This window comes from Ambystoma mexicanum, chromosome 5q, assembly GCF_040938575.1.
Source record: "Ambystoma mexicanum isolate Mex_15411 chromosome 5q, UKY_AmexF1_1, whole genome shotgun sequence".
Classification (NCBI taxonomy): domain Eukaryota; kingdom Metazoa; phylum Chordata; class Amphibia; order Caudata; family Ambystomatidae; genus Ambystoma; species Ambystoma mexicanum.
Window position 1 is genome coordinate 1,357,105,520 of NC_090933.1, and position 6,000 is coordinate 1,357,111,519.

At 49.8% G+C, this 6,000-nt stretch overlaps 1 protein-coding gene across 1 annotated transcript in view; it reads right to left on the reverse strand.

Annotated features, from left to right (window-relative positions):
- The window catches only part of LOC138498143 (uncharacterized), a 139,490-nt gene extending 134,340 nt beyond the window's left edge, over window positions 1-5,150 (reverse strand). Inside the window, exon 1 of the mRNA XM_069622021.1 lies at window positions 5,012-5,150. The gene's annotated coding sequence lies outside the window, so the exon portion shown is untranslated. The remainder of the gene's footprint in view (window positions 1-5,011) is intronic.
- Between the last annotated feature and the right edge of the window lie 850 nt (window positions 5,151-6,000).

Sequence of the window (6,000 nt, forward strand, 5' to 3'; positions counted from 1 at the left end):
GTGAGAGGTTTACCCACACTAGAGAGCTGAGTGCAGGGTGACACATGGCTGTGATAAGTTTACTCCACACTAGAGAGCTAAATGCAGGGTGACACATGTCTGTGATAGGTTTACCCACACTAGAGAGCTGAGTGCAGGGAGAAACATGGCTGTGATAAGTTTACTCCACACTAGAGAGCTAAATGCAGGGTGACACATGTCTGTGATAGGTTTACTCCACACTAGAGAGCTGAGTGCAGGGTGACATGTCTGTGAGAGGTTTACTCCACACTAGAGAGCTGAGTGCAGAGTGACATGTCTGGGTTGAGGTTATCCCACACTAGACAGCTAAATGCAGGGTGACACATGTATGGGATGAGTTTACCACACACTAGAGAGCTGAATGCAGGGTGACACATGTACATGATTAGTTTACCCACACTAGAGAGCTGAGTGCAGGGTGACACATGTCTGTGATAAGCTTACCCACACTAGAGAGTTGAGTGCAGGGGCATACATGTATGTGATAAGTTTACTCCACACTAGAGAGCTGAATGCAGGGTGACACATGTCTGTGATACGTTTACCCCCCACTAGAGAGCTGAATGCAGGGTGACACATGTCCATGATTAGTTTACCCACACTAGAGAGCTGAATGCAGGGTGACACATGTCTGTGAGAAGTCTACCCACACTAGCGAGCTGAAAGCAGGGGGAAACATGGCTGTGATAAGTTTACTCCACACTAGAGAGCTAAATGCAGGGTGACACATGTCTGTGATAAGTTTACCCACACTAGAGAGCTGAGTGCAGGGTGACACATGTCTGTGATAAGTTTACCCACACTAGAGAGCTGAGTGCAGGGTGAAACATGGCTGTGATAAGTTTACCCACACTAGAGAGCTGAATGTAGGGTGACACATGTCTGTGATAACTTTACCCACACTAGAGAGCTGAGTGCAGGGTGAAGCATGTCTATGATTAGTTAAGCCACACTAGAGAGCTGAGTGCAAGGGGACACATGTCCATGATAGCTTTACCTACACTAGAGAGCTGAGTGCAGGGTGACACATGTCCGATTAGTTAAGCCACACTAGAGAGCCGAGTGCAGGGCGAAACATGTCTGGGGTGAGTTTACCCCACACTAGACAGCTAAATGCAGGTTGAAACATGCCTGTGATGAGTTTACCCACACTAGAGATTTGAGTGCAGAGTGACACATGTCTGTACACACTAGAGAGCTGAATGCAGGGTGACACATGTCTGTGATAGGTTTACCCACACTAGAGAGCTGAGTGCAGGGTGACACATGTCTGTGAGAGGTTTACCCACACTAGAGAGCTGCGTGCAGGGTGACACATGGCTGTGATAAGTTTACTCCACACTAGAGAGCTAAATGCAGGGTGACACATGCCTGTGATGAGTTTACCCACACTAGAGATTTGAGTGCAGAGTGACACATGTCTGTACACACTAGAGAGCTGAATGCAGGGTGACACATGTCTGTGATAGGTTTACCCACACTAGAGAGCTGAGTGCAGGGTGACACATGTCTGTGAGAGGTTTACTCCACACTAGAGAGCTGAGTGCAGAGTGACACATGTCTGGGGTGAGTTTACCCCACACTAGACAGCTAAATGCAGGTTGAAACATGCCTGTGATGAGTTTACCCACACTAGAGATTTGAGTGCAGAGTGACACATGTCTGTACACACTAGAGAGCTGAATGCAGGGTGACACATGTCTGTGATAGGTTTACCCACACTAGAGAGCTGAGTGCAGGGTGACACATGTCTGTGAGAGGTTTACCCACACTAGAGAGCTGCGTGCAGGGTGACACATGGCTGTGATAAGTTTACTCCACACTAGAGAGCTAAATGCAGGGTGACACATGTATGTGATAGGTTTACTCCACACTAGAGAGCTGAGTGCAGGGTGACACATGTCTGTGAGAGGTTTACTCCACACTAGAGAGCTAAATGCAGGATGACACATGTCTGTGATAAGTTTACCCCCCCACTAGAGAGCTGAATGCAGGGTGACACATGTCCATGATTAGTTTACCCACACTAGAGAGCTGAGTGCAGGGTGACACATGTCTGTGATAAGCTTACCCACACTAGAGAGCTGAATGCAGGGTGGCACATGTCTGTGATATGTTTACCCACACTAGAGAGTTGAGTGCAGGGGGAAACATGGCTGTGATAAGTTTACTCCACACTAGAGAGCTAAATGCAGGGTGACACATGTCTGTGATAAGTTTACCCCCACTAGAGAGCTGAATGCAGGGTGACACATGTCTGTGAGAAGTCTACCCACACTAGCGAGCTGAAAGCAGGGGGAAACATGGCTGTGATAAGTTTACTCCACACTAGAGAGCTAAATGCAGGGTGACACATGTCTGTGATAAGTTTACCCCCACTAGAGAGCTAAATGCAGGGTGACACATGTCTGTGATAAGTTTACCCACACTAGAGAGCTGAGTGCAGGGTGACACATGTCTGTGATAAGTTTACCCACACTAGAGAGCTGAATGCAGGGTGACACATGTCTGTGATAACTTTACCCACACTAGAGAGCTGAGTGCAGGGTGAAGCATGTCTATGATTAGTTAAGCCACACTAGAGAGCTGAGTGCAAGGGGACACATGTCCCATTAGTTAAGCCACACTAGAGAGCCGAGTGCAGGGCGAAACATGTCTGGGGTGAGTTTACCCCACGCCTAGAGAGCTGAGTGCAGGGGGAAACATGTCTGTGATACGTTTACCCACACTAGAGAGCTGAATGCAGGGTGACATGTCCATTATAGGTTTACCCACACTAGAGAGCTGAGTGCAGGGTGAAACATGTCTGATCAATTTACCCACACTAGAGAGCTGAGTGCAGGGTGAAACATGTCTGATCAATTTACCCACACTAGAGAGCTGAGTGCAGGGTGAAACATGTCTGATCAATTTACCCACACTAGACAGCTCAATGCAGGATGACAGGTATGTGATAACTGTACCCACACTAGAGAGCTGAGTGCAGGGTGACATATGTCTGTGATAGGTTTACCCACACTAGAGAGCTGAGTGCAGGGTGAAACATGTCTGATCAATTTACCCACACTAGAGAGCTGAGTGCAGGGTGAAACATGTCTGATCAATTTACCCAAACTAGAGAGCTGAATGCAGGGTGCAACATGTCTGATTAGTTAAGCCACACTAGAGAGCTGAATGCAGGGTGAAACATGTCTGGGGTGAGTTTACCCCACACTAGAGAGCTGAGTGCAGGGTGACACATGTCCGATTAGTTAAGCCACACTAGAGAGCCGAGTGCAGGGCGAAACATGTCTGGGGTGAGTTTACCCCACACTAGACAGCTAAATGCAGGTTGAAACATGCCTGTGATGAGTTTACCCACACTAGAGATTTGAGTGCAGAGTGACACATGTCTGTACACACTAGAGAGCTGAATGCAGGGTGACACATGTCTGTGATAGGTTTACCCACACTAGAGAGCTGAGTGCAGGGTGACACATGTCTGTGATAGGTTTACCCACACTAGAGAGCTGAGCGCAGGGTGACACATGTCTGTGATAAGTTTACCCACACTAGAGACTGAGTGCAGGGTGACACATGTCTGTGATAACTGTACCCACACTAGAGAGCTGAGTGCAGGGTGACACATGTCTGTGATAAGTTTACCCACACTAGAGACTGAGTGCAGGGTGACACATGTCTGTGATAACTGTACCCACACTAGAGAGCTGAGTGCAGGGTGACACATGTCTGTGATAACTGTACCCACACTAGAGAGCTGAGTGCAGGGTGAACCATGGCTGTGATAAGTTTACCCACACTAGAGAGCTGAATGCAGGGTGACACATGTCTGGGATGAGTTAACCCACACTAGAGAGCTGAATGCAGGGTGGCACATGTCTGTGATGGATTTACCCCACACTAGAGAGCTGAATGCAGGGTGACAGGTCTGTGATAACTGTACCCACACTGGAGAGCTGAATGCAGGGTGACGCATGTCTGTGATAAGTTTACCCACACATGAGAGCTGAATGCAGGGTGACGCATGTCTGTGAAAAGTTTACCCACACTAGAGAGCTGAGTGCAGGGTGACACTGTCCATGATAAGTTTACCCACACTAGAGAGCTGAATGCAGGGTGACACATGTCTGGGATGAGTTAACCCACACTAGAGAGCTGAATGCAGGGTGGCACATGTCTGTGATGGATTTACCCCACACTAGAGAGCTGAATGCAGGGTGACTTGTCTGGGATTAGTTTACCCCACACTAGAGAGCTGAGTGCAGGGTGAAACATGTCTGGGGTGAGTTTACCCCACACTAGAGAGCTGAGTACAGGGTGACATGTCTGGGAAGAGTGTAGCCCACACTTAGTCGCGTCGGTACATAATTATTGTTTTGTGTTGTATTCCGTGCCAATGCCCTCAGCTGTACTTCATGGTTTCCTAACGTGTCAAAATGCTGATGAAGCAATAGAGGGAGGGCGGGGGCGGGGGTACAGTGCAGATGATCAGGGACACGGTTGTGCCGGATATTCCGCGATCCGGCAACAAAGCTCTCCAGGATCTCGGATTCATGTGCACCCTTCGTGTATTTTAGCGGGTTCGGCTGCTGTACCCCGATTCCGCGACGCTCTAGGCGGGGTGACAGGGTCAGACCCACAAAAATGAGCACTGGACCTCTGTCCGGCAATACAAAGAAAGGCAGGCGGGGCCGGCTATCGCTCTCTATACGACACCATAATAATGCTTTCGTTGTCGGAGTTAATGCCTCCTCCCAATTAAAGGCCCTTACGCTGCGCCTGGGTCTTCATCACACACGCCCCCACCAGTGCATGGGGTGAGACATGTGCATGGGGTGCAGAGGACAGTAGAGCAATCGCCCCTCCCCCAGACCCCACTTTGCAGAGCGCCGGTTGTGGGCAAGGCGTGTACACCAGCTCCTTGCTATGGCGCCCCCTCCGGTTGCATCCCATGCGGGCGCTGCCCTGCTTTGTACCCTTTGCACAGTACCTGGTCTCGCCAGCACCCGCACCTTCCGCCGCCACCCTGCTTTGCACTACTGTACTTCCACGGTAAAGGGGTCCTTTTAAGTCCTCGGGGAGGGGTCACATGGTGCCTGCAGCGCTCGGAGCCTTCCCCCTGACATCCACCCCACGGGGAATTCCCAGGGCAGGGCTCGGAAGACGCCCGTTCATCGCTTCCACTTTCCGGGGTCTTCTTCCTCGCTGGTGTTCTCGTCGGGTGTTTCTTGTGTTTCATGTTCCTCCAGATATGACTCCCTGAAGAATGAGGGGTTGTGGGTAATGTCTCCTAGTTCTCCGGTTGCTGTGATCATGGGCCCCTTGGTGGCTGTGATTGTTCGTGGGTCTGGGCTGTATCGAGTGTCCGTTTTCTTGCGTTGTGTTTGTCGCACCAGGACTGTTTGCTCGATCTCTAGTCGTTGTTCTTTCGCTCTCCTTTTTGTGTCAGCCCATTGCTTGGCCTTCCTCTTCTTCTCGGCGTCTCGTTCTCTGACGGTTAGGTCTTCTTCAGGTGTGTGGTCCTCCCATCTGGGAATGCGTGTTCTGGGTTGATATCTCACCCTGAGTTCAGCTGGTGGCATGTCATTTGACGACAGGTACAAGATATATTCAGTGACCTCATGTGCCAGGGTGTCAACTTTGTCCAATAGGTGGTGTCTGGATGGATAGTCCGCTGGGTTTGCGTCTCCTCCTGGTTTGTGGACAATAGTACAATCGTACTCTTGCAGTCTTATTCCCCATCGCTCTATGCGGGGTGGCATTTTCATTTTGGTGTTCCCACAGGTTGATGTTAGGGCTTTGTCATGTTGCTCTTGATCCCTTCCAGGTATTGAGATGTCGTTGAGAAGAAGAAGTTGGATTTCTTTTGATACCTGTTCTTGAAGGAGGAAGCCCACTTTGCGTGGGTGCTGCGGTATCGGCCTGATGGTATTTTCGATCTGTGATTTGATGTGTGAGCCCTTTAGCATGTCCACTCCT